Source organism: Balaenoptera ricei, chromosome 15 (genome assembly GCF_028023285.1).
Source record: "Balaenoptera ricei isolate mBalRic1 chromosome 15, mBalRic1.hap2, whole genome shotgun sequence".
Classification (NCBI taxonomy): Eukaryota; Metazoa; Chordata; class Mammalia; order Artiodactyla; family Balaenopteridae; genus Balaenoptera; species Balaenoptera ricei.
Window position 1 is genome coordinate 25,845,409 of NC_082653.1, and position 23,466 is coordinate 25,868,874.

Consider the following 23,466-nt stretch of genomic DNA (forward strand, 5'->3'; position numbering starts at 1 on the left):
GCCACTTATAAGTCATAAGGTCCTAATTCTACACACAAGAATTGGGGGCAGAAATATAACTTACACTTGAGTCAAAGGTTGATAATAAAGTCCTCATCTGGGAGCCTTTGATTCAAAGCAGAGGGAAAAGCGGCCAACTGAACAAATCAAGCCAATCAAAAAAGTCTGGATTCCACTCATAATCTGCTCTTTGAAAGCTATCCTTCAAGGCCTGATTCAGATGACATTTTCCACATTCAACCTCTACTGATCATCTCTTTTATTCCATTCATATGTCCTCATCTTAACCTGTCTCAATTACTTAAGTGCACAGGCCGTACACCTCTCAAAAGGTATCAAGCTTCTTAAGATATGAAAACCTTGTCTTCCGAAGAACTCCTAGCTCTCTGCCTTTCATGAAAAATATAAATATATTTTGTTTGGTTTTTAAAATCTGGATAAATCACAATATCCCAAACTCAGAGGAATAAAATTGAAATGACCAGAAAACACACACTAATACAACATGTACAAATTACATGAGGTATAATAATTGTATCTAGAAGATAAAAGAGAACAATTTTATTAGTAAGGCTCCTGGATTTAGCAAACTTTACCAAATATACATACAAGCTAGCTCAACATGATCCCACAAGTCTTGTAATATAGCTGAGGACTTGAACAAAAAAGCAGCTTACTGTCAATTGATCCTATAAAATTAGGAAACACTGGAATGATCACACACTCAGATAATGACAAGTGTGGAGATCTGCTTTATTCAAGCGTGGAGATGTGCATCATTCAAATGCACACCTGCACTCACTTGAGTATGTAGCTTTGTGGCCCAACTCTTATCCTAAATATTGCAATGCAAGCTAGATGAGTAAGATGGGAGAACTTTCTAAGCCTTCCAACCACAAAGAAGCAGACTGAGCTAAATTCCTCTCAAAACTGTAGTCAGAGAACAGTCCTCCTTCACATGGAAATATAGCTTTAAGATGTATACTTCCTTTAGTACACTCAATTTGAAATTTTTATTTGACCTTATAGAAAAAAGGCAGGAGTATCCACAATAATCTATCAATATCCTGTAAGAAGCTAATTTATAACTCTGAATTTGGTTTCTTGACAATTTAAAACTTTTAGTTTTGCCATAAAATAAATTTATTCATCAAATAGATGTTTTGGTTTCATTAAAAGCTATCTTTGGGAGTTCCGTGGTGGCCTAGTGGTTAGGATTCGGCACTGTCACTGCCATGGCCTGGGTTCAATCCCTGGTCAGGGAACTGAGATCCCGCAAGCTGTGTGGCATAGCCAAAATACATATATATATATATATATATAAAGCTATCCTTGGGGCAAAGACTAGAAATTCTCCAAAGGAGATATATGAATGGACAATAAACACGAGGGACTTCCCTCGTGGCGCAGTAGTTAAGACTCCGTGCTCCCAATGCAGGGAGCCCAGGTTCGATCCCTGGTCAGGGAACTAGATCCCACATGCATGCCGCAACTAAGAGGTCGCATGCCGCAACTAAGAGGTCGCATGCCGCAACTAAGAGGTCGCATGCCACAACTAAGAGGTTGCATGCCACAACTAAGGAGCCAGCAAGCCGCAACTAAGAAGCCCTCGAGCTGCAACTAGCCTGCCTGCTGCAACTAAGGAGACCAGCTGCCGCAACTAAGACCCAGTGCAACCAAATAAATAGTTTAAAAAATAAGTAAATAAATAAACACATGAAAGGATGTTCAACATTATTAGCCATTAGGGAAATACAAATCAAACCACAATGTGACACCACTTCCAACCCACCAGATGGCTATAATAAAAAAAAAAAAGATAGATAATAACAAGTATTGAGGAGGATGTGGAGAAACTGGAATCCAAATATACTGCTAATGGGAATGTAAGATAGTCAGCCACTCTTCCAAAGTGATCTGGCAGTTCCTCAAAAAGTTAAACATAATTACCATATAACCCAGCAATTTCACTCCTAGGTATATACCCAAGAGAACAGAAAATGTATGTCCATATAAAAACTTATACACAATGTTTATAGCAGCATTATTCTTAATAGCCAGAAAGTTGAAACAAGCCAAATATCCACCAACTGATAAATATTTAAGTAAAAATGTGGCATACCAGATACTTATTATTCTCAGCAGTTGTGTTCCATAAAGCTGCTGCAATCACTGAATGAGCAAATATTAAACCATTGCTCCTAGGGGAAATAAATACAGGGTTAGGTTCCTTCAAGCCTCTGGTCACAACATTTCCATCAATGGATCAATATATAGCCTTGCTTTATGTGTTTCAGTTTAAAGATATCTTATTCAATATATACTGTTGACTCATTAACACTGAACTCACTGCCAAGAGCAATATGATTCATGCCTGAACAAAGCTTATTTTACATACATATATTCTCCTTAAGGCACATCACAGTCTTATCTTAGCGCTTCAGCGCTACACTTGGGGGCCATTTTAAACAGTAAAATCACCAACAAAAAGCAGAAAGCAGAAAAATACAAAAATGTGGCACTATACAGACCACGAAAAGAACCTGTTTGCAGTATGAGAGCTGAAGCAAGAAGGCAGAGAGTTACCGTGTACAACTTCAGATGGGAATGTGAGTGCTGGGCAACTCAAAATTTTCACTACTCTGCTCATGTCCACAAAAGACCACCTCGTATTGTTTTGGGGATACATAAATTTTAGCAAGTAGGCAGTTTCACACATACAGAAATCTGTGAATAATGAGGACTGACTCTGTACCATACAGTGAATATTATTCAGTCAAAAAGGAATGAAGCACTGATATATACTACAACATGGATAAACCTCAAAAATATTATGCTAAGTGAAAGAAGTCAGTCACAAAAGGCTTATTACAAAGTCACAAAATATTGTATTTTTCCCAATTTTAAATATTGACAAGTAATCCAGAAAAGAGTTATAATGAAAGCCAAACAAAGAGTGTTTCTAACACTTTATATGCAATGTCCAGACAGACAAATCCAGTGACAGAAAATAGATTAGGGGATGGGAAAGGGGAAAATGCAGAGTGATTGTTAATGGGTATGGGGTTTCTTCTGGGGATGATGAAAATGCCCTGGTATACAGTGGCACTGGTTGCACAACCCTGTATGTATACTAAAATTCATTAAATTGTACACTTTAAAAGAGTATAGTATGTGAATTATATCTCTGAATTATATCTATTATAAACCTGTTTACAGAAAAAACATTTTCTACATTAGTTTCTGACTTATGCACAGCAATCATACTTATGACTTTCTTTTCAAATTAATACAAAAAAAAAATTGTGCCTTATCATACTATTACCTGGGTGTAACTTAACCAGTTCACTTCTAGCAAAGCAAGCATAAAGTCAGCCCTCCTCTAAGCGCGCAATTCTCTCCTATTAAGACAGAGCCTTATTTTTTTAAGTGTGTAATGGAACATTTGGATAAGAAAAAAAAAAAAAAAAACTTAAAATGAATTTGCAACAAAATTTTTTAATTTGAAAATGAGAACATTTGCAAATTTGTAGCATGCCCATCTAAACAAGTTCCAGAAGAAACAACAACAACAAAGGGAGAGAAATGTTATCAATCACTCAAAAACCCAGTCTGAAAACCCTTTAGATTCCAAAGCCGTACCCATGTAGATGGTTACGTAATCAACAGAGTGAGGAACCCACCTCTCTGTTCAAATCCTGATTCTGAATTCCAGCAAGCCTTCAAGGATCCAAAAGTCACAATATTATGAAAAAGGGAACAAAAGAAGGAACTTTTAAAAAGTCATCTAGGGTCTTCCCTGGTGGCGCAGTGGTTGAGAATCTGCCTGCCAATGCAGGGGACACGGGTTCGAGCCCTGGTCTGGGAGGATCCCACATGCCGCGAAGCAGCTAGGCCCGTGAGCCACAATTGCTGAGCCTGCGCGTCTGGAGCCCGTGCTCCGCAACAAGAGAGGCCGCGATAGTGAGAGGCCCGCGCACCGTGATGAAGAGTGGCCCCCACTTGCCGCAACTGGAGAAAGCCCTCGCACAGAAACGAAGACCCAACACAGCCAAAAATAAATTAATAAATAAAAATAAAATTAAAAAAAAAAAAAAGTCATCTAAAGGTCACCTAGCCTACCTAGGTTCCACATCCTTCTTTCCTACCCAACCAAGAATTCAGCCCGCATAACTCATGGCAGGACAGTTTTGATTTTCTTAATAAAAGATCTTACTTGAGGTTTATTAGGAAACATTCCACTTTCCATTAAATGCCAACTATATGCCAGGCACAGAATTACACATAATTCTCTGAATCAAAAAAATTAAATATACCTGTACAGGGGCTTCCCTGGTGGCGCAGTGGTTGAGAATCCACCTGCCAATGCAGGAGACTCGGGTTCAAGCCCTGGTCGGGAAGATCCCACGTACCGCGGAGCAACTAAGCCCGTACGCCACAAACACTGAGCCTGAGCTCTAGAGCCCGTGTGCCACAACTACTGAAGTCCACGCACCTAGAGCCCCTGCTCCGCAATAAGAGAAGCCACTGCAATGAGAAGCCCATGCACTGCAACGAAGAGTAGCCCCAGCTCGCCACAACTAGAGAAAGCCTACACGCAGCAACAAAGACCCAACGCAGCCAAATAAATAAATAAATAAATAAATGAATGAATGAATGAATCCGCCTGCCAATGCGGGGGACACGGGTTTCAGCCCTGGTCCGAGAAGATCCCACATGCCACAGAGCAACACATGCCATGGAGCAACTAAGCCTGAGCGCCACAACTGCTGAGCCTGCACTCTAGAGCCCGCGAGCCACAACTGCTGAAGCCCGCATGCCACAACTACTGAAGCCCGCGTGCCACAACTACTGAGGCCCGCGCGCCTAGAGGCTGTGTTCTGCAATAAGAGAAGCCACCGCAGTGAGAAGCCCACACACCGCAACGAAGAGTAGCCCCTGCTCGCTGCAACTAGAAAAGGCCCATGCGCAGTAGTGAAGACCCAATGCAGCCAAAAATAAATAAATAAATAAATTTATAAAAATAAATAAAATAAAGTCTATGGTTTAACCTAGTACATCTCAAACATTAATGTACATATGAATCAGTTGGGAAATCTTATTAAAATGCAAATTCAGTAGGTCCGTGACATAGCCTGAGATTCTGCATTTTTAACAAGCTCCTGAGTGACAATGATCCTGCTAGTCCCAGAATAGACAAAGTGTATTTAACTTTTCTCATGGCTAAGGTAAATTTGATGTTGCCTGTCCGCTCCTGTCTAGTTCTAAAGTGGGGAGGTATACAAATAGCCAACTTCTGCAAAACAATCCTTAAAGGCTTATCAATCCACTATGTATTCTCTTCATCAGGCACAGCTTCGTGAACCTTTCAACTGGAGTTTCTTTTGCTTAATCATATTTGAGGATCTTCTTTGAACCCTCTCAAATGCTGTTCACATATATCTCTTAAACTGAGGTACATAAATATTAAGTTGAACCTTAAGTAGGATAGAGCAAACTCCTAGCTCCCTTCGTGCAGCCCAGTGGTATAATGATTGTTTCTGAAACAACCCTGTAGTACAGGTTCATTTTTAGTTTGCAGTCCCAGATGAGCTGAAATTATGTACATAACTGGTTGCTCCCTATATTCAATTCGCTCATTCACTTCGCTATTTCTTTGTGAAATACCACTGGATTGGGCTTCCCTGGTGGTGCAGTGGTTAAGAATCCGCCTGCCAACGCAGGGGACATAGGTTCGAGCCCTGGTCTGGGAAGATCCCACATGCTGCGGAGCAACTAAGCCCACGTGCCACAACTACTGAGCCCATGGGCTCCAATTACTGAAGCCCACGTGCTCCAATTACTGAAGCCCATGCGCCTAGAGCCTGTGCTCCACAACAAGAGAAGCCACCGCAATGAGAAGCCGGTGCACCTCAACAAAGAGTAACCCCGCTCTCCACAACCAGAGAAAGCCCATGTGCAGCAATGAAGACCCAATGCAGCCAAATAAATAAATAAATAAATGTATTTTTAAAAACCTTAAATTATCTTTCTCAGTGCCAACCCAAAAAATATACAAGCAGTCAAATGTACACTTTTTTTGTTTACTTTTGCTGTTCCTGTTGTACTGACCAAAGGCAACACCTGTGCACAGGTAAAACCTGTGCTTAAATGTACGTGACTGGAGAGAGCCAGAGCTGAGGAAAAGCAATCAGTTAGCTCTTCTCCTAAGTCTCACCAGCTGTGTTTCCCTGATGACACAGAATCTGTCCACCTGCTCCCACAGATGGCACAGCCTCAGTTAAAGTAAAACACCGGGTTCTAAACATCTATTATTCCATGCAGCTGGTTAAAACAATCCTAGCTGCCGATCAGGCAAGCCCAGGTCAGCATTTTCATCTAATTGCCCAAATTAAGACTGTCATTCAACTATAGGATGTTAAAATATGCCTTTCATCTCCAAAACACAAATACAACAATGTTAAAGAAGTTACAATAATAATGCCAAAGAACTGTTAAAAAGTGTGACAAACCTAGATTACAAATTTGGTTATCAATAACCACTTCCCAAACTACTTAATTTAGAACATTTAGGGACTTCCCTGGTGGCACAATGGTTAAGAATCTGCCTGTTGGGCTTCCCTGGTGGTGCAGTGGTTAAGAATCCACCTGCCAATGCAGGGGACATGGGTTCGAGCCCTGGTCTGGGAAGATCCCACATGCCACGGAGCAACTAAGCCTGTGAGCCACAACTACTGAGCCCTCGTGCCACAACTACAGAAGCCCACAAGCCTAGAGCCCATGCTCTGCGACAAGAGAAGCCACCGCAATGAGAAGCCCGCGCACCACATCGAAGAGTAGCCCCCCCTTGCTGCAACTAGAGAAAGCCCACACACAGCAACAAAGACCCAATGCAACCAAAAATAAATAAATAAATTTTTAAAAAAAAGAATCTGCCTGCCAATGCAGGGGACATGGGTTCAAGCCCTGGGCCGGGAAGATCCCACTTGCCACAGAGCAATTAAGCCCATGCGCCACAACTACTGAGCTTGAGCTCTAGAGCCCACGCGCTACCACTACTGAGTCCCTGAGCCACAACTACTGAAGCCCGTGCGCCTAGAGCCCGTGCTCCACAACAAGAGAAGCCACCGCAATGACAAGCCCACACACTGCAACAAATAGTAGCCCCCGGTCACCGCAACTAGAGAAAGCCTGCGTGCAGCAGCAAAGACCCAACGCAGCCAAAAATTAATTAATTAATTTATTTATTTATAATTTTTAAGAAAGAACATTTATAGGAAGATAATCCTAGTAAAATGAGCTCATCATCTCCCAGCAGTCAGTGCTTCATATTAAGAATGGTAGTGTCAATAACAGTAAATGTACTGAATGACGGATAATGCCAAATAAACAGCATGTGAAAAATGAGAATTTCTTCCTAGTTTTATGCTTAAGAAACTTTACAATTTAGAGATTTTTTTTTATTTTCCCCACGGGACCTTAAATTAACTCAACCTCTACTTAAATCCTCAAAGGAATTTTCTCCCCATTAAGGAAGATTCATCAATATTGGTAAACTAAAAACACTGATTATTTCCTGAACAAATAAATAAACACTCATGAGGTGATAAATGATTTTATGTCACAGTCCTGAGTTTGTTTGAATGTTGCAAGTTATACTTTTTAGAATATTTTGATAACTTATGGACAAAATGGTATGAAATAGTGAAAATTAGGGATGTCCCAGGAATATAGAGAACTACAGATATGAGAGCTTGGTTACGCAAAGACAACATAGCATTACCTGGTATATAAAATAAAAGGCAGTCAAAGTAAAGATGTATTCCTTGAGCAAAAAGTAAAGTCAAACATCAGTCCCTCCTCCTCCCTACCTTAGTTAATAACTAATCTCTCTCCTAGTACTTTCTCAGACATTATCATTTATCACTTTTACCACAAAGTGTCCTATATCAAAATAATTTTTCCTCCCTGTAATGCTTTCTCCATTTAGATTTAGACGATCTTTGTCAGGTTTAGACACTCGGAAGCACTGTTTCTGAAAGTAGTCTTTAGACCACCAAAAGAGAATTACTTAGGAGGCTTGGTGAAAACGCAGATTCCTGACCCGACCCCAAACTCCAGCATTTAAGTTTCTGGGAGGTGAAGTCCCAGAAGCTGCATTTAACAAGCTTCCCAGATGCTCTGGATGCACACCGAAGTGTACACGGCATAGTTATTTTTCCCTTCTTAATCGTTATTTTAATAAGCCTATGTTTACCAGTTATTTGGTATTAATTCACCTTCATTACTCTGGAATTCTGAGATACATACAAATTCATTTCCTGTTTGGTTTGTCCTGTCTCCAAGAAGAGCCTACTTCATTATCTCCCCAATATGTCTACCTAGTCTACTGACTGGCCCAGAGAAGGTCTTATGCAAATATTAACAAAATGGGAATTTAGTGAGTACATCATTAAAAGTCAGATATTAAAAGCAAAATGCTGCAGCAATATGGATGGACCTAGAGATTATCACACCAAGTGAAGTAAGTCAGACAGAGAAAGACAAATATCATATGATACCACTTTTATGCAGAATCTAAAATATGATACAAATGAGCTTATTTACAAAACAGAAACAGACTCACAGACACAGAAAACAAACTTATGGTTACCAAAGGGGAAAGGGGGTGGGAGTGGGATAAATTAGGAGTTTGGGATAAGCAGATACAAACTACTATACATAAAATAGATTAAAAAACAAGGTCCTACTGTTAGCACAGGGAACTATATTCAATATCTTGTAACAAACTATAATGGAAGAGAATATGAAAAAGAATATATATATAACTGAATCGCTTTACTGTACACAAGAAACTAACACAACATTGTAAATCACCTATGCTTCAATTTTTTTTAAAAAACCAATAAATAAATAAATAAAAGCAAAATGCATAATCTGTCGTATGTAATAGTTTACACTGGTGGAAATAATCACCAAAATACCTTATGGCATTAATGAGCTGAAAACTGGCAAGACTTCTATGACTTAGGCCTGGAGTTTGATCCACCTGAAGCTTTTCTTCTCTATGTCATCAATAGCAGAAAGGACCTATTTTCACTTCCAGCACAGTTCTGTCTAGCTACAGGTTCATTAATTCCTTTTTCTACCATCAGACACATGGAGAGACATTATCTCCTACAACTATAGGTAATAGGTGCATCTGCAAGAGCCAACTGCTCCAAAATGGACGACCATGCACTTTCTGAGAACGGGAAAAGGATTTGAATGATTCCTGGCAACCTCATGAAGCAGTTGATCATATATCTGCCTTTTTTAAAGAGCATTTGGAAAGTTCTCTGAAATGAAAGGTGTGATCCCTTTAAAGGCATCTCACTACTAACACTGAACAAATCAATACTGAATGTTGCAGTCGTTCATAAAACCTGTTCCAAGGTACTTAAAATAACAGAAGAGATAAATGTCTTTGCTCATCTTTAAAGCAAAGATCTGACAGAATGGTTTTGAGGACTTCTCATCTGACTGGAAATTACAAAGCCTCTGCAAAATATTATGATTCCATTTATAAAAAACATTATACATTTGCGTATTACAGATGTCCATAAAGGTATTCCAAGAAGTATGGAAATACACACAAACTTTCAGTGATGAGGTGAAATGGAATTTTTACTTTTTACTGTAGTTTGCTATAAATTTTTTATGAGAATGTCTTATATTACTTTTGTAAAATATCTTTCAAAAATTATAGTGTTGAAGCAGAATACTATATAATAAATTATCATAGATTCAGCATAGCAGAGAAATGGAACATGGTAGCTAACAGAGTTAGTCTGTATGGTTCTGTGGTGTTAGGACTTGGGTTCAGGTCTTGTTTCTACTATCTAACCAGAGAGACATGCCCTGAGTGTCAATTCATTATCCATGCAGCCTCTGTTTCCTCAGCTGTAAAATGGGAGATGGCAATAGTACAATTCATAGCCTATTGTGAGCACTGAATAAAATAATCTACGTGAAATCCCCATGTAAAACATTATTTTTCAAATTAGGTACATATTACAAATATGCTATAAATATAATGTGAAACACTGTGCTTAAAGCTTTCTTTCTTCAGATAATTCACAATGTACTTAATAGTCATATAGAGCTTCTAAGGTCACTATGGTAATGATCATTTTACACAAGAATAACAGACAATAGAAACTATGGTAGACCAGATTAAATCTATACAAAGTCTACTAAATTTCAGTCACAGATCTTTCAAAGAAGTACCCAAGAACCTTTTCAATAAATTCCTAATATTTTGGGACTTCCCTGGTGGCGCAGTGGTTAAGAATCCGCCTACCAATGCAGAGGACATGGGTTTGAGCCCTGGTCCGGGAAGATCCCACATGCCGGAGAGCAACTAAGCCCGTGCGCCACAACTACTGAGCCTGCACTCTAGAGCCCGCAAGCCACAACTACTGAGCCTGCGCGCTAGAGCCCGCGAGCCACAACTACTGAGCCTGCGCGCTAGAGCCCGCGAGCCACAACTACTGAAGCCCGCTTGTCTAGAGCCGGTGCTCCGCAACAAGAGAAGCCACCGCAATGAGAAGCCCGCACACAGCAATGAAGAGCAGCCCCCGCTCGCCGCAACTTGAGAAAACCCGCGAGCAGCAGCGAAGACCCAGCATAGCCAATAAATAAATAAATACATGAATTTAAAAAAAATTTTTTTTAAACTTCCTAATATTTTACTTCCTTGTCAAATAGGTCTCACAAAAACAGAAGGCTGCATAACCTAAATTCCAAATAATGAGCTTTACAAGTATTCATATGATAAAGAGAATTTATATGTTCCCTCTACATCACTCCAAAGGCCATGTTAGGTCCAACCTCTATTTTCACTCACCAAGTTATTTATTTTTTACTTTTTTGGCCATGCCATGCGACTTGCAGGATCTTAGTTCCCCAACCAGGGATTGAACCTGGGCCCTGGCAGTGAAAGCTCAGAGTCCTAACCACTGGACCGCCAGGGAATTCACCCACTATGTTATTTATTTATTTATTTATTTTAATTTATTTGGCTGCATAGGGTCTTAGTTGCGGCATGCGGGCTTCTCTCTAGTTGTGGCGTGCAGGCTCCACAGCACGCAGGCTCAGTAGTTGCAGCACGCAGGCTTAGTTGTCCCACAGCATGTGGGCTCTTAGTTCCCCAACCAGGGATCGAACCTGCGTCCCCTGCATTGGAAGGCGGATTCTTAACCATTGGACCACCAGGGATGTCCCACCCACCATGTTATTTATATATCCTACTGTCTACTCAACATTTCTAGTTGGATATTTAATAGATATCTCATATACAAAATGTCCCATATCAAATTCCTGGTTCTCCATCCCAGCCCAAACCTACCTGGTGACTTCTACCCTCTCCCCAGTCTTTCTCAAATCAGTAAATTAGCAATTTAAGTCAATAATCTTGGAGTCATCCTTGACACACAACCTTCCCCCTGCCAACAGCCAATCCACTGGGGCAAATCCTATCCACTGCACCTTCAAAACATCCTGAATCCAACTATTTCTCCTTACCTCCACCATTAATATTTGATCCAAACCACCAACCTCCCTCTTTGGCCCACACCAATAATTTCTTTTTTTTTGTCTTACTTTTATTTATAATAGTTTCTGAATTCACATTCCTGCTTCCACCCTTGCCCCACCAGTGTTTTCTCCAAGAGCAGAGTGACCTCTTTAAAAAGTAAAGGAGATAGGGACTTCCCCCCAATGCAGGGGGCCCAGGTTCAATCCCTGGTCAGGGAACTAGATCCCACATGCATGCCGCAATAAAGATCCCACGTGCCACAACTAAGACCTGGCGCAGCCAAATAAAAAAACAAAACAAAAGGTAAAGGAGATAATGTCACTCCCTCTGCTCAAAACCCTCTAATGGTCTCCCACGTCATTTAGAAAATCCAAAATCCTTTCCTTGACTCTTAAAATCCCACATGCTCTGTCCCTGTTTACCTTCTGAGATTCTACCATTATTGCCCTTACTCACAATGTCTTCAGTTTTCCTAGCCTCCTTGCTGTTTTATGAATACATCAAGCATGCTCCCACCTCAGGGCTCTGACACTTGCTATTCCCTTTGCCTGGACTGTTCCTCTCCCAGATATCCACATGGCTAGCGTATTTTCTCCAGGTCTTTGCTCAAATGTCACTTGATCAGAGAAGTCTTTCTTAACTACTGTGTCTAACAGCACTCCCTACCACCCTCCTCTCTCTGTCCAACATACCTGCTTAACACTTTATCATCACTTGAATACATTAAACATGTGTGTATAAAATATATTTTTCATCACATTAAATTTCAAACTCTATGAGAGGAGACTTCCTTTTGTTCACTACTGTATCCCTGATACCTATACAAAGTAGAGGGACTCAGCAAAATGTTAAGACTGGTGAGGATGTAAAACAAATGAAATTCACACAGATTGCTGATACAAGTATAAATGGTACAACGTCTCTAGAAAACCTTTTGGCAGTATACACACTCAGTGACCTTCCAATTCCACTCGTAGGTATATACCCAACAAAAAGTCATACACATGTATACCCAAAGACATAGAAGAATGTTCTTTGGAGCATTATTCCTAACAGCCAAAAACTGGAAACAATCAAAATGTCCATCAACAACAGAATGGATAAATTGCAGTATATATATATATATATATATTTTTTTTTTTATGAATTTATTTATTTATGGCCGTGCTGGATCTTCGTTTCTATGCGAGGGCTTTCTCTAGCTGCGGGGAGCAGGGGCCACTCTTCATTGTGGTGCGCGGGCCTCTCACTATCACGGCCTCTCTTGTTGCGGAGCACAGGCTCCAGACGCGCAGGCTAAGTAGTTGTGGCTCACGGGCCTAGTTGCTCCGCGGCATGTGGGATCTTCCCAGACCAGGGCTCGAACCGGTATCCCCTGCATTGGCAGGCAGATTCTCAACCACTGCGCCACCAGGGAAGCCACGATTCCATTTATTTTAAACATCCTTCTATTAATAGCCATAAGCAAAATTTATTTTCATTTAGAATATAATTCAACCCACCTGCCACAACTAGAGAAAAACCTGTGTGCCGCAACTAAGACCCGATACAGCCAAATAAATAAATAAATATTTCTTTAAAAAACAAAATACAATTCAAGATTAGGTGATTAGTTAAAGCCACATCTTCAGTCACCTATAAACTGGAATCCAAGTGTTGAGAAAATCAACCGAAAGATCCTTTCTCACTATGTAATACTATCTAACTAGACAAAGGACCTATTTATTTATTTATTTATTTATTTATTTATTTATTTATTTCCTTATTTATTTCATTTTATTTTTGGCTGCGTTGGGTCTTCGTTGCTGCACGCAGGCTTTCTCTAGTTGCGGCGAGTGGGGGCTACTCTTCGTTGCGGTGCGTGGGCTTCTCATTGCGGTGGCTTCTCTTGTTGAGGAGCACAGGCTCTAGGCGCGCAGGCTTCAGTAGTTGTGGCACGCAGGCTCGGTAGTTGTGGCGCACAGGCTTAGGTGCTCCGCGGCGTGTGGAATCTTCCTGGACCAGGGCTCGAACCCGTGCCCCCTGCTTTGGCAGATAGATTATTAACCACCGTGCCACCAGGGAAGCCCATAAAGGATCTATTTAAATGCAAAAAATTTACTCATTTGTTACCGACAGACCTTTCCCCAAAGGTTTCTTTTTTCAATGTCACCATTCAGGGTAAATTTAATAAAACCTTTAGCCCTGTTTCCTCCCTTAATCTGTAGGATCAAAATCAGTCTGTCATGTTCTCGTATTTAATTGGCATGGATTGTCTGCCTGTTTTCCCTGTAATCGAGAAGAGGGTTCACATGTAAACAGGACTGATCTGGCAAATGCATAAACATACAAAGAGATCCTTTCCTTAAAATAAATTTGTGATCCACACAAGGTCAAACCCTTGCACAATAAATTAACTCTTCAGCAGCCTCAAGCTAAAAAACTGGAGTCAAACCAATTAAGCCCTAATGGGATCCCAATTTCCTATTTCTGATAGCAGAAGTTTAAATAGACCCCTCTAAGTTTATAAACCTTTATCAACCACCCAGATAATCCTGTCACACTTAGTTCCAAATCTGCATATATGAAGATGCGCTACAATCAAAAATCTTTGATTACTGCACATTACAGCTTTCACTGCCACAACCAACACGTGCTTTAAAAAATTGGGGAATTTCAATTGCTTCAAAATGCAAATGATAGCCTTAATTAGAAAAGATGACTGATAAATAAATTTGACCCAACTGTTGTCTCCAAACTTTGCATGTCCTAATAATCTGCATAGTTACCTTATTCACCTATAGCCACCAAAAGGAACAAACAAGCAATTGTTAAAGATTGTCAGATACCATGTATGGTGGAATCTGGTCTGAGGATTTTATCAGGGTTCCCTCAGAATTTACTGCCTTTTAATTCATGGACCCACAGACTGTGGAATGAGAAGGAACTCAGAGATCCTTTATCTTTTGGCTTTCCTATATTTAGAGCATTCCTTTGCCTCAACAAAAATCTGCATACCCACCACGTGTACATAAAGTGCTCAAAATAAGTACAAGAACATAGGGGCAGCAAGAGCAGAGTACCTAATCATGGTCTATGTTTTTGTGCTGATAAAAAGCAGTTTCACAAAAAGAAGGAAGTTGACTTTCTATTAACACAGGCACAAAGCTTATAAGACACCGAGGCAAAATATAATAAAAAATAACTGAAAATAAGATAAAGCCAGAGTTCATTAGGAAAATCTTATCAGCAAATTGACAATATGAGTTAGTAATGCTCACTGCCAAAAGATATACAGGTCAGCAGTCTTTTTTTTTTTTTTTTGGCTGCACCACACAGCTTCCGGGATTTTAGTTCCCTAAGCAGGGATCGAACCCCAGCCCAAGGCACTGAAAGCGCACAGTCCTAACCACTGGACTGCCAGGGAATTCCCACAGTAGTCTTTATGAGATAGCAAAGTTACATCTCAACTCTTCCTTCATAGTAGATGGTAGATAGAGGGATGGAGTCCTACAAGTATCACTGGATATAAGGTAAGGACAGAAACTAGTTCAAACAGTGGCTCTTAATGGGGTGGACGTGGTAAAGAATCACCTGAGAGGCCATTTCAAAAAACATACCAGACATCCTCCCCCTGAATATATCATAATATGGCTATCACACTGATATTCTAATAACTCCCCAAGGTATTTCTGATAGCACATCACCAATCCACCCATTTCGAGGAAAACCAGTTTTCCAGTTGTCTAGAACCAGAGGCTTAAAACAATGGGAAGCTCACCTGGAGATTATATAGAGTTGGGGAGCTGTTTAATGAAACAATCAGCTAAATTATACATTTTATTTCCTAGTCTTCAAAACTTGGAATTAAAAAAAAATTGAGAAATGTTTAGCAGTATCTACAGAATTCCTGAAATTTTGACTACTTACTTAACTTGATTGATTCTTTCTGAGTTAAGCCACTCACTAAAACACTCGAAAGTCCTAGTGAGTGGGTTAGACCTCAGTATTTCATGCTAGTATTGGGCATTCCATCAGCAGTACTACATGTAATACAAATGTCTACACAAGGCAGTTCTCCCAGCCAGGCCTTTTATAGCTGATAATACAGTAAGCTTATAGTACTAGGCAAAATGTCACCATCTCCAGAGTCAATATGATAGGTGACTCCTCAATGTGTCTAACCTGGGGACAAATTCTTTAGCCTAACATTCAAAGTTTCCCACAGCTCTGCCTGAACCTGCCTTTACTCATGCTTGCCCTGCACCTTCCAGCCTGGAGGCCTTTGCTTATTCCAAGAGTCAGTAACTAAGGCCATTTCCCATCCCACCCCCGTACAAACCCTGCCCATTGCCTGTTTCAGTAAGGGCTATGGGCTAACAGTTTTTATATTTTTAAAGGGTTGAAAAAAAAAGGGGAGGAAGAGGATATGTGACAGAATCCATTACGTGTTCCATAAAGCCTAAAATATCTACTATTAGGCTCTTTATAGAAAGTTTGCCTACTCCTGGCTTATTCCAGTATCAGGACCTGGAATGATTTCCTTTATCCCATTTCTCCATATCTACCAATCCAAGATGGACCCATCCATCAAAATGCAACTATTATTCAGTGAAGCCTCTCTTGCTACTTTCAGTGAGATATGCTCTTCCTCTTTTAAATCTATCTCCTCTTTCTCCCTTAGCACACTTGTTTCCCTTTAGTTTCCAAACCCAAAATTCAGACACATGATCTGACAAAGCTACTGCATTAACCTAATTATTTTTACTGCTTCTTGCCTTGCCCCTTCAAATCCATCTGCACAGGGCCACCAGAGTGCTCTAGTTAGAACACAATCTTAACTATGTCATTCCCTCATCCTTTCTATTGCTCTGCATTACCTACAGAATAAAATCCAAGCATAAACCTGCCCAGTCTGCTTCTCTAGTCTCATTTCCTGCCATTCTCCACCGAGCACTTATACTTTAATAACACACCTCCATTTTTAAAATTTATTATTATTATTATTTTATTTTGGCTGCATTGGGTCTTCGTTGCTGCACTCAGGCTTTCTCTAGTTGCAGCGAGCAGGGGCTACTCTTCATTGCAGTGCGCGGGCTTCTCATCGCAGTGGCTTCTGTTGTTGCGGAACGCAGGCTCTAGGGCATGCAGCCTCAGTAGTTGTGGCTCGCAGGCTCTAGAACGCAGGCTCAGTAGTTGTGGTGCACAGGCTTAGTTGCTCCACAGCATGTGGGATCTTCCCGGACCAGGGCTCGAACCCGTGTCCTGTGCATTGGCAGGCAGATTCTTAACCACTGCACCACCAGGGAAGTCCCTAATAACATACGTATTTTTAATCCCCCCCAAACCTGGCCCGGACTTAGCTTTCCCCATCTCTTACCCCTTTTTTACTTGGGTCACTCACTTTGTTGCCAGAAGTATAAAAACTGACATATCATCTATGGAGAGTAATCTGGCAACATCTATCAAAATTATACAAATTGTACCCCTTGCCCAAGCAATTCTGCTTCTAGGAATTTAGTCTACAGATTTATGAAATGACATTTTTTACAAAGCTATGCAGCATTGTTTCTAACAGCAAAAGACTGGCATGTAAATGTCCATCAGTAGTGGACCGTAGGGGAAAAAAAAGTATTATGCACCCATACAATGAAATACAATGCAGAATGAGGAAGTTCTTTTATCTATGATATTATATGGCCCACAGGTATATATCTGCAAGGATACAGTAGAAATTGGTAATGCTAGTTGCCTCCAAGGAGGGGAAGTGTGGCTGGAGCACAGAGGTGAGGCAGACAGTTCAGTAAATAACCTTTGTACCTTTTAATTGTTGAATTATGTAAATACACTGCCAGTCCAAAAATAATTTTTTTAAAAGTTGTTGGAGGGCTTCCCTGGTGGCGCAGTGGTTGAGAATCTGCCTGCCAATGCAGGGGACACAGGTTTGAGCCCTGGTCTGGGTAGATCCCACATGTCACGGAGCAACTGGGCCCGTGAGCCACAACTACTGAGCCTGCGCGTCTGGAGCCTGTGCTCCGCAACAAGAGAGCCCGCGATAGTGAGAGGCCCGCGCACCGCGATGAAGAGTGGTCCCTGCTCGCCACAACTAGAGAAAGCCCTCGCACAGAAACGAAGACCCAACACAGCCATAAATAAATAAATAAATTTATTTATTAAAAAAAAAAAGTTGTTGGAAAGGAAAAACAGACTTGGTTCAAGACAGGCATCATCTTCTTTAAGAAGCCTTTTTTTGAAACACATCCATACATACATGCACATGCATTAGGTCAGATGCCTATCCTTGGTGGTTCTTATCATGCTATTATTACTGCTTACCATTCGGTACTGAAACATCAATCTGCTCCTCCCTCCACCATTGAACTACATTTAAATTTCTCCAGTGCCTTAGAATTCTCTTTATATTCCCCAGAATCCAGTACTAAGGGCTCAATAAATATTTGTGAAAGTAAATGAGTATTTGAAATCAAAAGTATCTTAGAAAATCAATGACTTTTAGTTACTGTAATGATAATTCATTAATAGTCCACCTTCTAGTATAATTAGCTGTTCATCTTCTTTCCAGTAGAATACAAATATTAGGTCCCTCAAAAAAATGATTCATTGAACTCAATTACCAAAGTAAAGAGAACAAAGAGACCAAAGTGGAAATGGCAAGTAAACTAAAACCATACACCAAAAAAAGGAACATTCACGTAAAAATAATCAGGAATTGATTTCAGGATTTCAAATTACTATTTAAAAACTATGGTTTTAATGGAAACTCTCCTTATTTACCAAATCACTCCTCAGAATCCAAAATTAGCATGTACTATTTAGAGACCTATAGAAAGCTCACAGCAAGCCAAGTGTTGATGTCCACAGCTACAGCTATGTGCTCAGTGGCTCTGAGGCATGTTTGGCATCCCATCTCCTTCCCAAGAAATTCACTGCCTCCATCAATTGAACCAGAATCTTTGCTTCACTATTTCCCAGTACAACTCTCCCCAACAGCATCAATTATAAGGGGAAAAGATGGACAATCATTGTCCAAACTTAATTAAAATCCAGTTGTCAAAGCTTTCATTACAAGAGCAATCAACAAAGTGTTAGGACAAAGAAGGAGAGACAAGCTGGAAGATCTCTGAGGACAGGGACTGAATCTTAACCACCTTGGCAGCCCCACAGCAGTTAGCACCATCCCTGCATCTAACAGCAGCACAATACAGTTGTTAAATGAACAGCTTCACTTAGACTAGGAAGGGGATTTTTACTTTATCTGTATTGTTTAAGTTTCTAAAATATATTCATGCATTACAAAATCACTCATGTAATAACAAATAGTGTCCAGAACATGCTTTTACAGTCCCTCAATTGATTCTTGTCTTGTCAGGTGATTACCTGTCAGGTAGACAGAGACGGTATGGCTATCCCCATTTCACAGATGATAAGACACTCAAAATCCAAATATGAATTGTCCAAAGCTGCACTGCTTGTGAGTTGAAGGTAGAAGGAAGAACTGGGAAGCACCCACGTCTTCTAACTACTACACTTCTAACTAAAAAGAAACAGAATGTCCCCTCACAGCTCCAACTCCCAAAAACCCACACCCTGGCATTCTAGCTGTGTGACAGTGAGCAAACCACCTGGCTTCTGAACCTTATATGAAATAAGACGATGAGAATACTACCACCTACCTCACTTGATTGCTGTAAAAATTAGATAATGTGTGAAAATTGTTCTGATATATGTGTTGGTTGATATTATTTCTGTTAATGATATATAAATAAGAAATGACCAGGACTTCCCTGGTGGTGCAGTGGTTAAGAATCTGCCTGCCAATGCAGGGGACACAGGTTAGAGCCCTGGTCCAGGAAGATCCCACATGCCGTGGAGCAACTAAGCCCACAACTAAGCACCACAACTACTGAGCCCGTGCGCCTAGAGCCCATGCTCCGCAACAAGAGAAGCTACTGCAATGAGAAACCCACACACCGCAACTAAGAGTAGCCCCTGCTCGCGCCAACTAGAGAAAGCCCACCCGCAGCAACGAAGACCAAACGCAACCAAAAATTAATTAATTAATTTTTTTAAAAAATGAACATGCTGACTCCAACAGAAGACAAACAGTGTGAGACTCTACATTATAAAACAGAGAATATGCCTTTCATAAGTAGCAACTAGACAACCAAAATTGATTTCACCCAGATACACTGTTTCCTTAACACCTAATTCTAAAACAAAACAAAATGAAACACCCAACAAGCAAATGGAACTCTCATACATTACTGGTTAGAAATGCAAAATGGTACGGTGCAGCCACTCTGAAAAACACTCTGAGGGTTTCTTAAAAACTTAAACATGAAATTACCATAGAACCCAGCAATCCCACTCCTGTTTACCCAAGAGAAATAAAGACATATGTCTACAAGAGACCTGTGCATAAATTTAGAGCTTCATTCAAAATCATCAAAACAGGAAAGGAAACAACCCAAATGTCCACTAACCGGTAGACAGATTTTTTTTTTTTTTTATATTTTATTTTTGGCTGTGTTGGGTCTTCGTTTCTGTGCGAGGGCTTTCTCTAGTTGTGGCAAGCGGGGGCCACTCTTCATCGCAGTGCGCGGGCCTCTCCTTATCGCGGCCTCTCTTGTTGCGGAGCACAGGCTCCAGACGCGCAGGCTCAGTGATTGTGGCTCACGGGTGTAGTTGCTCCGCGGCATGTGGGATCTTCCCAGACCAGGGCTCGAACCCGTGTCCCCTGCATTGGCAGGCAGATTCTCAACCACTGCGCCACCAGGGAAGCCCGACAGATTTTTTTAAAATCATGGTAAAGAGCTTCCCTGGTGGTGCAGTGGTTAGGAATCCACCTGCCAATGCAGGGGACATGGGTGTGAGCCCTGGTCCAGGAAGATCCCGTATGCCGTGGAGCAACTAAACCCATGCGTCACAACTACTGAGCCTGCGCTCTAGAGCCCATGTGCCACAACTACTGAAGCCCGCGTGCCTAGAGCCCGTGCTCCGCAACAAGAGAAGCTACTGCAATGAGAAGCCCGCGCACCGCAACGAAGACCCAACGCAGCTAAAATAAAATAAATTAAATTAATTAATTTTTTTTTAAAAATCATGGTACATCCACAAGGTGAAATGTTACTCAGCAATAAAAGGTTACTACAGATACAACATGGACAATTCTCAAAACAATTAGTGTAAGTGAAAGATATCAGATACAAAGGCTATATATTGTATGGTGTCATTTATATGACATGGAAAAGGGAAAAAAGGAGCAAGAGCGAGAGAGAGAGAAAGAGAGAGAAACCACTAGAGGGACAAAAACCAGTATACTAGTTACCAGGGGCTGCTAAATGAGGGGAAAGGAGCACGAGGGATCTTTTGGGGATGATGGACATAATCTATATCTTGATTGGTGTGGTGATTACAACTGCATACATTTGTCAAAACTCATAGAACTGTTCCCTTAAAAAGAGTAAATTTTACTGTATGTAACTTATAGCTCAAAAACTTGACTAAAAGAGAAAGAAAAAAGAAACTACTCCATTTACACATCTGGAGAAAAAAAGGAATACTTAATTATCACAATATTTATACTCAATTTGGGTCAGTATTTGCTTAAGAAATTTTAGCTAAACCACCTAACAACTGCTAGGTTAAACCTCTCTGTGGAGGTTTTACAGGGATGCCATGTTTTCAGAGAAACCATTCTTTTTTTTTCAGTCAGTATTGGGAGAAGCTCGTTGGTAACATCAAAAGACGGGGTACTTCTCTTTTCTAAGGAATCAGTATTATTTTGACAGTGCTCACTCTGGTAGTCACCATTATTTGACTTTCATTCATCATCCCCTACTTCATTCCTCCTGTTCTCCCCGTTCCAAAACCCCAAACAGGGAAACCTATAGTTCTCACCTACAAATATATCTGAGAAATGAGCACACTCAGAGTTTGAAAGGCAAACCACTCAGTAGCAAATCACTCTGCCTTTTGTACATGAAAGAAAAAAAAAAGGAAAATTTTCACTATGTGCCAAAACCAGCAAGTCAACAGCTGCAAATTACTACAACCATATAAAATTTAAAAACTATTCACCCAGGGTAAGGAAGACACTCCATGGCTGAGAGTCAATCAAATGCGCTTCCAAAAGGTGAACAGAAATGCTGAGATTTATTGGGAATTCCCTGGCAGTCCAGTGGTTAGGACTCAGCGCTTTCACTGCCCTGGCCCAGGTTCAATCCCTTGTCAGGGAACTGAAGTACCGCAAGGCACCGCATGGCCTAAAAAAAAAGTATACATCAAATTTCTGTAGGTTGAATTACATCTTAAATCATTGAGGAGCTACCCCAAAGTAACTTCTGTACACAATATATTGACCATATACCCTCAGACTAAAAACAAACAAACAAACCTGTAATCAAAGAGGTTTACAAACTGAACTTCATGGTAACATGGGTTAGCAATCTTGGACCTATCTTCTGTATATTCTAGGTTTGAGCAAATAAGTAAAATATATTGTGGATTACGTGAGTCAGGCTTACAATCCCTAGGTAAGAGAAGGGACTTAAAAATATGGAAAGGATAAAGGCTAAACGAAGTTTGTGGTATTGGAGGTATTAGTCTGAACACACAGTTCTGAAACCAAGTACCCTTATCAAGATTATGATTAATCTATCCAAAATTTATTCCCTTTCTTGTCCCCTCTGACCTCAATCCTGTGCTAACTGAACACTAATCAACCATAGTCAGATGAGTAAAACTGCTATTGTTGATAACAGCATTAACGAACTAAAACTGCTGTTATAAACATCATCATTAACATACAGGGCTTCCCTGGTGGCGCAGTGGTTGAGAATCTGCCTGCCAATGCAGGGGACATGGGTTCGAGCCCTGGTCTGGGAAGATCCCACATGCCGCGGAGCAACTAGGCCCGTGAGCCACAACTACTGAGCCTGCGCGTCTGGAGCCTGTGCTCCACAACAAGAGAGGCCGCGATAGTGAGAGGCCCACGCACCGCAATGAAGAGTGGCCCCCGCTTGCCACAACTAGAGAAAGCCCTCGCACAGAAACGAAGACCCAACACAGCCAAAAATAAATAAATAAATAAAATGCAGGAATATTTAAAAAAAAAAAAAAAAAAACATACAAACTCAGGTTGTTCCTCCAGCACAAGTTGAGCTAACAGACCCCCGAGCCACAGATCACTTTGGCTGGAGAATCGTAAACCAGAGACATCCTGACTCCCAAAACTACAATTAAGAAATGTCACAGAAATGTCACAAAACGAACATTAGTCCCAGCCTCTTTGTTCTTCCCCTTTAAAAGAAAAAACCCTAACTCAAAGACCAGGTGGGTTTGGATCCGACTCCCTTGCTTGGCGCCCTGCAATAAGTCCTTACTTTGCTGCAAACTACCACTGTCAGAGTTTGGCTTTCTGCACCATGGGCACAGAAGCCCTTTGCTCAGTTTCAGTTTTTATTACATGTAGATAAAAATAGAAATTTAGATATATGCGTGTGTATATATGTATGTGTACATATATACATAGATTTTTTAGCTCTGCCCATTAAAAGGATCTGGAAGCAATGACATCCCATAGCAATGAGCACACACAACAACCACATCTTGATTTCTAAATAATTTTCTCCACTGACAGGAATTAGGAGAGAAACACCTTGGAGAAATGGCTGATTCCAATGCTCAGGTAGGAAGATAAGCCTGGAATATCTTTTTTGCGCCAAAAAGTAAGGAAGTGGTCCAAGAATGTTGGGAACTTGTCAAAAGCTAGCTTGAAGGGGTTCCCACTGCCAAATCTGGGACAATGTGAAAAACACAATAAATAATGATGGTAACAGATTATAACCTGCTACATAAAATAAGAATCCATATTAATATTGAGTTGG

The 23,466-nt window shown here is 40.7% G+C and overlaps 1 protein-coding gene across 5 annotated transcripts in view; it reads right to left on the bottom strand.

The window, feature by feature from the left end:
* Positions 1-23,466, bottom strand: part of CBFA2T2 (CBFA2/RUNX1 partner transcriptional co-repressor 2) — a 187,446-nt gene that overhangs the window by 152,913 nt on the left and 11,067 nt on the right. The window contains exon 1 of one of the 5 annotated variants that reach the window (XM_059896551.1): positions 21,659-21,691. The exons of the other annotated variants lie outside the window; for them this stretch is intronic. The gene's annotated coding sequence lies outside the window, so the exon portion shown is untranslated. Of the gene's footprint in view, positions 1-21,658; positions 21,692-23,466 lie in introns of those variants that run through there. 5 annotated transcript variants of the gene reach the window in all.